Raw genomic sequence first — 11,499 nt, forward strand, 5'->3', positions numbered from 1 at the left:
GAGAGAGGTTGAGCTCATGGAGATCAAGACTTTGTTGTTGGGCTATTGGCAGCTGATAGAGTCTGGGAGATGAGGAATCATCTGCTTCAGTTGGGCAGCCTCTGTTCAGTACACCAGGCTCTAATGACTAGCTTCAGACCCATGGTCAAACAGATGGCCATGGATAAATCTGGTGATTCAAAAACAAAGGAAATAAACATGAAAGAGATATTTGTGGGGAGAACAAATGGTGGGGAGATGAGAGAAGGTAGGAAATAAGAATTTCCAGTAAACATTGTTTACACACATAAAAATTTGTAAGAACTAATTTCATTTTTAAAAATGGGGCAGGTTGGAGAGATGCTTCCAACAGTTACTAGGGCTTTCTTTGTGACTCTTACAGGGGTCTGAATAACAGTATCCAGAACCCACTTTTAGTAGCTCACAACCACCCATGACTCCAGCTTCAGGAGGGAGATACAACACTGTTTTGGGGCCTGGCATACAAGAGAATACACACACACCCTCCACATACTATACAGCACACATATGCATGAATAAATAAGTCTCTTTTAAAGGTGGAGAAAATGGAGAGCAAGATACCATGAAAACCTCTCTCAAAATAGATTGTTCTGAGAAGAGAAGGCTCAGTGTTTAAGAGCATTTGCTGTTCGTGCAGAGGTCCTAAGTTCAGTTCCCAGCATTCAGAATGGGCAGCTCAAAAAAATATTTTTAATTCCATCTCCAGAGGACTTAATGCCTGCCTATGGTCTCCTGAGACACTCTCTACATACATGCATGGATGCATACATGCAGATTCATAGATAAACATAAATAAAAATAAGAAAATCTTATGGTAAATTATCTTGGATCCCATAAGAGGAAAGATTTAAAAACTGTACATCTTGGAGAATATTATCTTTGGCTATTTTTTACATAATCATATTTTAGCACGAGGTGTGATAAAGGAGAAAAATAAAAGAATTAAAATTATGCAGAGAATTATTTTGACATTCAGACTTGAAAATGACATGCAAAAATTATTCAGAAAAAAGGAACAGTGAAAGTTACAAGGTGCTACATGTTCTCATGTGTGTCATGGGAGGGTTGTGACTCATGATTGATGCATGGCATTTTGATAACGAGGACATTAAAATGACTAGCAATTAAGTAACTGTGCAAACTTTTCAGGCAAATAATTGAACTGTAATCCAGTTTTCAAACATTATCACACAGGAAAGAAAATAAATGACCTCATATTTGCTTTGTCTATATTTTGTTCAATAAAACATATTGTAACCTTGTTTGATCATAATGAACAACCCAATGTACTTTATATGACCTTTACTAAAATTCCAGATTTGGTAGTAACATCTGTGGATTGACATTAAGGAATATTTGGAAGCATGTATGTACAATCCTGTTGGCAAGCAAACATATTGACTCTGTTCATAATAACTCAAAAGAGTGGGTAAGTTGTATTATTTCCCTTAAATAATCTAAAAGTGGATAATATTTGGGGTGAAGAGATGGTTCGGTGGTTAAATGCACTTGCTGCTCTTGCAGAAGACCTACTTCAGTACTTAGCATCCACATCAGTGGTTCACTAGTGCTTGTTACTACAGCTCAAGAGGACCACATGATCTCTTCTTATCTCCACAGGGTGACACAGATGTGTGTATACATATACATATATATATATATATATGTGGGAGGGGTGTGTGTGCAGGTATGCATGTTCACATACATTAAAAACTGTTTAAATATGAATATTATTAAATATCCTTAAGGGAATTTTGAAAAGTAAGGCTAAAAACTCAAACCAAGTTTCCACTTACCAAGTTTTTCATAATATCCTGGAGTAATATATGTAAAATATTTCATTCTTACATAAGTAAAATATAATAGAATGTATAGTAAGTCTTTAACTTAAAATACTTCTTCAATCAGGCAGTATTCCATACATACTTACATGCTAAGCTCCATGGCAAGTTGAGACTTCTTCACATAAATGGTTCATTTCCTAACACAATATACTTTGAACTAAATGACATAATTCCTCAATTCTAAAGTAGTATAGTGAGTACCATATGTTAGGATATGTTCAAATATATCAACTTTTATTCATGTAAAGAACTAAAATGCATTGCTGCAAGTTTAGATCAACTGATAGCATGCTTGCCTAGCATTGAAAAGGCTGGAGGTTTGATTCTCAGTACCATTTACACAGGGCGTGGCTGCTCACAGCTATAATTCCAACACATAAGAGGTGGAGGTAGGAGGATCAGGAGAAGTAAAGGGCCATTCTTAGTTACATATCCAGCTCCAGACAAGACACTCAGACTACATAAGACCTTATCTCAGAAGAGCAATAGCATCCCCCAAAAACACTCTAAGCATGCCTGCTAACAGAAAATACCTGAATATTTACAAATATTAAAGGGGGGAGCATCATTGTAAGCATAGCCTTTATAGTGAGAAAGTGTGACAAACAGCAGCTTCAAAGCCTGGAATCAACATTAGTAAGTCATAGAGGTGTGAGAAAAAAAGTAAATGCAGGGTCAGACATAATCTCCCAGTATCAGGAGAGATTAGTTGAATAATACATAAACACGGTCCAAGGCAAGCCAGAGTAGGCAAGGGACAGAGTCAGATAACAGAATCCCTACAGAGAAAGTGCTAGTGAGTCAGGGAAGGAAAGAGACTCCAGATTTCTCTGACAAACTGCCTCAGCTGACAACCTAGGAGGGCACATTAGCTGGATTTTCTTTCCTCAGAGTAAGCCAGACAGGAGTCCGTTATTGAGGAGATGACACTAGTAGCTCATTTTTACTGCAGTGAGGCCTGAAGGAAGGAGTAAGAGTAAGGGAAGAATCAGAATCGTGTGGATAGCATTGTGTTTCACAGGAGAAAGCTGGTTCATCATTTCATGAACACCAAGCCCTTTTATTCTTAATAGCTGCTGTCTGTCTTAGAAGACTCACTACATAGCATTCAAGGCAGCCAGTGGAATTTTTGACTCAGCTAGATCAAGCAGATGAATAACCCGAGAAGAGACAGTGAAAAGATCATTATTTTTGAGGGGTGTTATGAAAAGACAAAGGTAGGTTGTGATGATAAGATACACATGTCTATAGATATCCTACACAGCACTGAACTACAAATCTTAAATGGGTAGATTGTGGGTCCTTAAAATTCTCTATCAATTAAGCCAGTAGTAATTACATCCTGTGTGGCTTTTATGTCAAGAAAAGTTACTGTTATTAACTGAGTTATTAAAAACCCTTTCATAAGTTTCAGTTAATATAACATGACAGAGATCTGATTGCAAAGGTCTCATATCAGAACACTGACATGTAGGTGTCTTTACACCTCCTTGAGCCCACCATCACAGCAACAAGATACTAAGCCTCAGTCTTAACTTTTAAGTTTCCCAATTGTAACACTGGAAAACATCCTCATTTATGGTTTTCAAATATTATGTTCTACAGAGTTCAAACAATCAGAGGGAAGTTTGTTCAGAGTCAGTAGGTGCATTATTTGGAGCAGAACAAGGGGAGAGTGGGAGACTGGATCCTAGGAATTTGTGTTACTTCAGGAAATGTGAGATGAGAAGAGGCTACAGAGAATCTCTGATCTGCAACCCTTCCTCACTTCCTATACTGTGGGGCAGCAGGGCGAGGGAGCACCAGGAGGAAGAAAAGATGAAGAGAAGAGATTTCTCAGAGTGACAGCAGTTTCTATTAAATCAAACTTTATATATAGGGGTGATCCTCAATAAAAGAAGATATCAATATGTACTATTACTTTTTTATCACTATAAACAGTTACTTGACAAGGATCAGCTTAAGGGATAAGAGTTAATTTTGACTCACAGTTTGATGGAGTATAGTCCGGTATGTCAAGAAAGGCATAGCAACAGAGGGTAAGGCACCTGGTCACATAGCATCCACAGGCAGGAAGCAGAGAGAGATGAATGTTGGTGTTCAGCTTACCTTATGAATTTTATTTTGTCTTAGCCCTGAGCCTGTGGAATAATAGCAAACACATTTAGGCTGTGCCTTTTCTCCTTGATTAACATATTCTAGATAATCCCTCATGTACATGCCTAGAGAATCATCTCTCCTGTGAGTCTACATCCTGCCAAGATGACAATTACTATAAACCATTACCTATCTGCTTTTATAAGGAGTCAAGGATGAAAATATCAGCATTATTCTTATAGACTTAAACCTGTAAAAACCTAACAATATCAGGAGTAGGGATAGGGCATAATCTCTTTCTTATTAGAACTATACTCCTGAAGGATCTGTAAGAGATATACAGATCTAGAACCTGAAAACTGAATGTTTTAACCTCACATTTTCATCATGATCTTATGGCTATAAAGAACTCTTTATTAAAAGAAAATGTTTCCAGCAAGAGCCTGATATGTTGTGAATAATCTAAGGAATAAAGTTAAACATTGACATTACTAGGTCAATGCAAGAAAAAAAAAAAAAAAACTATGGCTGACAGGAATGTGGAATACAATATTGCTCTCCATGAATTAATGAGGGAGAAAAAAGTAATTTCATGTCCTTCTCTAAGCTAATAATTCATTGACAGGAGTCAGCCTGCAGGTATTTTGCACCAGAATACTTTTCTGAACAATCATCCTGGTCCTTTGAACTCTGGATTGAAGACTCGGGGAAAGGTAGTTAAAAAAGACATGAAGTGTTTAGTTGTTATTTGTCATTTGCTCTTAGAGAAAGAAATATGGCTACTGTTAAAGAGTTGATATTTTCCCATATTAAAAGACAATAGCTTATAACTAAGACTATTAAGCTTTATTCTTGTTTCTACACTGACTAGATTACTTTTCTATCAAAAAGTCCATCTTAAGACCACATTTTCTATGATGCTTAACAAAAGCACGCCTAAGAGATGTTTATTCTTAAAAAGCTCTCTATTGACCTGTTTGACTGCAAGCTCATTAGAATCCTGGAACACAGCTTGCTCCAATACTAAGAGGATCTAAGAAGTGATTCAGCTGCCACAGGGCCAGACAGCTGAATATCTCACTCTCTGGGACCTCTCCAGTGGGACAAAACCAAGAGGCCCCTCTCCCAACCTCCTTGACTTTTCTAGTCAGCCAGCAGGGAGTATTCCTAAAGCTGGATTATCCCCCAACACACTCCACCCCCAAGTCTTCATGGAACCCTGAAACACAGCTTGCTCCAATACTGAGGAGACCTAAGAGCCTGCAAGCTCCTTGGAAACGTGAAAGCACTTGCTCCAATTCTGAAGAGACCTAAGAGACAGCCATAGCAAGGATTGTACCAAGACGCCAAGACACTACCAGCCTCATTTGAAGGAAGACATGCGTAGGCACCAATGCAAGAATTCTTCCAGAATCCTAAAAAGCAACATGGTAACACCACAACCCAGTGGACACACAAAGGAAGACTTGATCATCCTAACCTAGAAGTAGAAGAAAACGACTTTTAACTTAACTTTATGAAAATGATGGAGCTCTTTCAAACATGTGAAGGAAACAGTTCAAGACTTGAAGACTGAAATAGAAGTAATAAAAAAAAAACACAAACCGAGAAAATGTTGGATATGGAAAAATCTGGGTAAGTGAACAAGAGCTAGAGACAAGTATAACCAAAAGAATACAAGTGATAGAAGAAAGAATCTCAGGCACTGATGATACTATAGAGGGAATAAAATCATTGATCAAAGAAAACATTAAATCCATCAAATTCTTAACACAAAACATTCAGGAAATCTGAGACACCATGAAAAGACCAAACCTAAGAATAATATGGGTAGAAGAAGGAGAAGAACTCCAGCTCAAAGTAACAGAAAATATATTCAACAAGACCTGGATATTAATCCACACACCTATGAAAACCTGATTTTTGACAAAGATACTAAAATTATACAATGGAAAGAAGTATCTTCAGCAAATTGGGCTGGCATAACTGGATGTCAACCTATAGAAGAATGAAAATAGATTCATATCTATCCTCATGCACAAAACTCAATTCCAAATGGATTAAAGACCTCAATATAAATCCAACCACACTGAACCTGATAGAAGAGAAAGTGGGAAGTAGCCTTCAATGCATGGGTATAGGAGATCACTTCCTAAATATAACCCCAATAGCACAGACAATAAGAGCAACATGGGACTTCCTGAAATAGAAGCTTCTATAAAACAAAGGACACAGACAATAAGGCAAAAAGGCAGCCTACTTAATGGGAAATGATCATTATCATCAGACAAAGGACCGATCTCTAAAATATATAAAGAACTCATGAAATTAGAAAATAAAATTATAAATAACTCAATTAAAAATGGTGTACTGAACTGAACAGAGAATTCTCAACAGAAGAATTTCAAATGGCCAAGGGATACTTAAGGACTTTTTCAACTTCTTTAGCTTTCAAGGGAATGCAAATCAAAACAACTCTGAGATAGCATGTTAAACCTGTCAGAATGGCTAAGATAAAAAACACCAATGATAGCTTATGCTGGAGAGGCTGTGAAGTAAGGGGAACACTCATCCATTGCTGGTGGGAATGCAAACTTGTGCAACCACTTTGGAAATCAGTGTGGCGGTTTCTCAGAAAATTGGGAATCAACCTACCTCAAAATCCAGCAATACCACTCTTGGAAATATACCCAAAAGATGCTCAATAATACTACAAAAGCCTTTGTTCAACTATGCTTATAGTAGCATTATTTGTAATAGCCAGAACCTGGAAGCAACCTAGATGTCCCTCAATGGAAGAATGGATAAAAGAAGTGTGGGATATTTACACATTAGTGTACTACTCAATGGAAAAAAAAAACAATGACATCGTTAATTTTGCATGCAAATGGATGGAATTAGAAAGCACTATCCTGAGTGAGGTTACCCAGGCCCCCCAAAAATATATGGTATGTACTCACTCATAAGTGGATATTTGCCATAAACAAAGGACACTGAACCTACCTATAGTTCGTGATCCTAGAAAAGCTAAGTAAAACGGTGAACCCAAAGAAAATCATATATAGACCCACCTGGGATTTGGAAACAGACATGATCACCTGATAAAATTGGGAGCATGGGTGCAGGAGGTAGAAGGAAGGGGAGAAGGGGGGGTTAAGGAGATCTTGAGGAAATGGGATTGTCGAGATGAAGGATGGACAGATATGAGAGCAAGGAAAGAAAAATCTTGATTGAGGGAGCTATTATGGGGTTAGCCAGAAACCTGGCTCTAGAAAAATTCCCAGGAATCTACAAGGATGATCCCATCTAAGACCCTAAACAATAGAGGAGAGGGTGCCTTGCCCTATAGTCAGACTGATATTTATCATAAATATCACCATAAAACCTTCATCCAACAACAGATGGAAACAGAGGCAGAGAACCATATTGGTCACTAAACTGAGTTCTCAAGGTCCAGTTGAAGAGTGGATGGAGTGAGAATATGAGCAAGGAAGTCATGACCAGGAGGGATTCACCCATTGAGACAGTTTGCCTGAGCTAATGCAAGCTTACCAACTCCAAGTGTACTGGGAGTGAATGAGCATTGGATCAAATTAGTCCCTCTGAATGTGGTTGATAATTGGGGGAGACTGAGAAGCCACTGACAGTGGCACTTGGATTTGTCTCTACTGCATGTACCAGCTTCTTGGGATCCTATTCTCTTTGGATGTATACCTTGCTCAACCTAGATGTAGTAGGGAGGGTCTTGGACCTTCCACAAAGCAAAGTGCCTTAACCCTCTCTTAGGATTAGATGGTGGTGGGGTGGGAGGGTGTGTGAAGAGAGTAAGAGGAGAAGAGGAAAGGGGAATTTGGATTGATAAATTTTAAAGTAATACAATAATGATAATAATAATAATCTCTCCTCTCTGTCTCTCTGTCTCTCTGTCTCTCTGTCTCTCTGTCTCTCTGTCTCTCTGTCTCTCTGTCTCTCTTTGTCTCTCTCTCTCTCTCTCTCTCTCTCTGTGTGTGTGTGTGTGTGTGTGTGTGTGTGTGTGTAGGCATGTGCAGTTATATGAAGAGGCCAGAAGACAGTAATCAGATTTTCTAGAGCTGGAGTTATAGTGGCTCTGAGCTGACTGTTATGGGGACTGGAAAGTGAACTCTGGTCCTATGGAAAACAAGAGCAACCTGAACTACTGAGGTATCTCTCCAGCCCAGATTTCTTTATTTTCTCATAATACCTTGCTGTTTGTCTCAAGCAACAGAATTAAATATAGATCATTTCCTATGAAGTTTTCTCCAATAGTCTCAAGTTTTCTCATTCATGTGCACTTCCCTTTTGATTTTAGATTTCACTTGCCTGATGTATAAATCAGAACACTAAAATTCTGTGAGAAAAAAATTGTCACATACATTCATGTGTACAAAGAATGTGTTCTACTTCTCACTATCTCGGTTGACTTCATTTCTATGATACATTGTCTCTTATCTTTATATAACTTTTTGATTATCCACATGTCAGAGGATCATGAAGTCATCTCATAGGCTTATGTTAGACTTTTATTCCAAGTTTTATTTCATTTCATTTTTTATGGCTGCTGAATTTTATTTAATTTTCAGATTATCTAAATGTATTACATTATAGTTTACTTACAAGAACATTATGACAAAGATTTATTTCTTACAAAAGATAATTGAAACAGAAGTTCAGGAAGCCAAGCAACAAGTAAAGATGAACCTGCAAACTGAACTGTGTGAACCTGATGCAAAGCCTGATTTCACTTCTTTTTTTTTAGAATTTAACAATTTTTATTTTTTATTACTTTACAAACAATACCAATCAAAATTTCTACTTCTTCCCCTCTTCCCACTTCCCTCCCACTCCCCCACTCACCCTCTCCCCTCCCACTCCAGTCCTAAGAGAGGGCAGGGTACCCTACCCTGTGGGAAATCCAAGCCCCACCCCTCCATCCAGGCTTAGGAAGGCATGCATCCAAATAGAATAGGATCCCAAAAAGCCAGTAGAGACAAATCCCAGTACCATTATCATTGGCTTCCTAGTCTGCCCCTATTGTCAGCCGCATTCAGAGGGTCCAGTTTGATCCCATACTCATTCAGTCCCAGTCCAGCTGGATTTGGGGCGCTCCCATTTGTTCAGGCACACTGTTCTCATTGGGTGGACCAAGTCTTCGTGGTCCTAAATTCCTTGCTCATAGTCTCCCTTCTTCTGCTATTCAAAATGACCCTGGGATCTCAGTCCAGTGCTCCAATGTGGGCCTTTGCCTCTATCTCCATCCATCTCCTGATGAAGGTTCTATGGTGATATTCAAGATAGTCATCAGTCTGACTATGGGACAAGGCCAGTCAGGCGCCCTCTCCTCCACTGCCAAGGGTACTAGCTGGGGCCATCCCCGTGGACTCCTGGGAAGCCCTCCAGAGCCAATCCTCTTGCCACCCCCAAATGGCTCCCTCAATTAAGATATCTCCTTCCCTGCTCCCAAATCTGTCCGTCCTTCCTCCATCTCAACCATCCCACTCCCCCAAGCTCTCCCCAATCCTCCCCTTTCTCCCTTCTCTCTTCTCCTCTCCACTTCCCACACCCTACCCCCACCCCATGCTCCCACCTTTTGCCTGGAGATCTTGTCTGCTTCCAATTTCCAGGAGGATCTATGTATGTTTTTCTTTGGGTTCACCCTATTATTTAGCTTCTCTAGGATTGTGAACTATAGGTTTAATGTCCTTTGTTTATGACTAATATCCACTTATGAGTGAGTACATACCATATTCATTTGGGGGGGGGGGTCTGGGTTACCTAACTCAGGATGGTTTGATCCATTTCCCTGCAAAATTCATGATGTCATTTTTTTTTTTTTACCACTGAGTAATATCTAATGTGTAGATCTGCCACAATTTGTTGATCCATGCTTCCATTGAGGGACATCTAGGTTTTTTCCAGGTTCTGGCTATTACAAATAATGTTGCATGAACATAGCTGAACAAATGCTTTTGTAGTATGATTGGACATCTCTTGGGTATATTTCCAAGAGTGATATTGCTGGATCCTGAGGTAGGTTGGCTCCCAATTTTCTGAGAAATTGCCACACTGATTTCCAAAGTGGTTGCACAAGTATGCATTCCCACCAGCAATGGATGAGTGTTCCCCTTACTTCACATCCTCTCCAGCATAGGCTATCACTGGTGCTTTTGATTTTAGCCATTTTGACAGGTGAAAGATGGGATTTGCATTCCCTGATAGCTAAAGAAGTTGAGAAAGTCCTTCAATATATTTGGTTATTTGAAATTCTTCTGTTGAGAATTCTCTGTTCAGTTCAGTACACCATGTTTTAATTGGGTTATTTATAATTTTATTTTCTAATTTCTTGAGTTCTTTATATATTTTAGAGATAAGACCTTTGTCTGATGTGGGGTTGGTAAATTTTTTTTCCACTCAGTAGGATGCCTTTTTGTCTTAATGACTGTATCTTTTGCTTTACAGAAGCTTCTCAGTTTCAGGAGGTCCCATTTATTCATGGTTGCTATTATTGTCTGTGCTACTGGGGTTATACATAGGAAGTGGTCTCCTGTGCCCATGTGTTGCAGACTACTTCCCACTTTCTTTTCTATCAGGTTCAGTGTGGTAGGATTTATATTGAGGTCTTTAATCCATTTGGACTTGAGTTTTGTGCATGATGATAGATATGGATCTATTTTCATTCTTCTGTAGGTTGACATCCAGTTATGCCAGCACCATTTGTTAAAGATGCTTTCTTTATTCCATTGTATAATATTAGATTCTTTTTCAATAATCAGGTGTTCATAGCTTTGTGGATTAGCATCTGGGTCTTCGATTCCATTGGTCAACATCTCTGTTTTTATGCCAATACCAAGCTGTTTTCATTACTGTAGCTCTGTAATAGAGTTTGATGTCAGGGATGGTATTGCCTCTGGAAGTTCATTTATTGTTTAGGATTGTTTTGGCAATTCTGGGTTTTTTTGTTTTTCCATATAAAGTTGATTATTGTTCTCTCAAGGTCTCTGAAGAATTTTGCTGGGATTTTGATTGACTGTGCTCATCCCATCCACAAAAATAATCATAAAAACTTTTTTCTGTTCTGAAATTTCTTCACTCCTACCTAACCTGCCACTGTTTCCCAGTTGCTTCATTCTGTGTTAAATGACTGGTCTTCTTGCCAAAGATACCATGTCCAGTTGCAGAATATTTTCCTCCTACACCTAAGTAATCAGAATTCTGACAACCGTAATTCTAGAGTGATTAAAATAATAATGAAATTATTTATGTTGGCTGGAATGAAAGTCAATGGGTACAGTGCTTGTATAATAGGCATAAATCCCTTTGTCTAATCTCTAGAGCCACATAAACAAAGAACATGGTAGTGCACACCTGTAATTCCAGCATGTGGAGATAGAAGCAGGATCAGAAGTTCTATCCCACCCTCAAAAACATAGCATATGTGAGTTTGAGGCCATTTTGTGCTACATGAATCTCTCTCTCTCTCTCTCTCTCTCTCTCTCTCTCTCTCTCTCTCTCGTTGAAT

The sequence above is a fragment of the Alexandromys fortis genome, unplaced genomic scaffold (assembly GCF_014885135.2).
Source record: "Alexandromys fortis isolate MF-2015 unplaced genomic scaffold, M_Fortis_MF-2015_v1.1 scaffold_109, whole genome shotgun sequence".
NCBI lineage: Eukaryota > Metazoa > Chordata > Mammalia > Rodentia > Cricetidae > Alexandromys > Alexandromys fortis.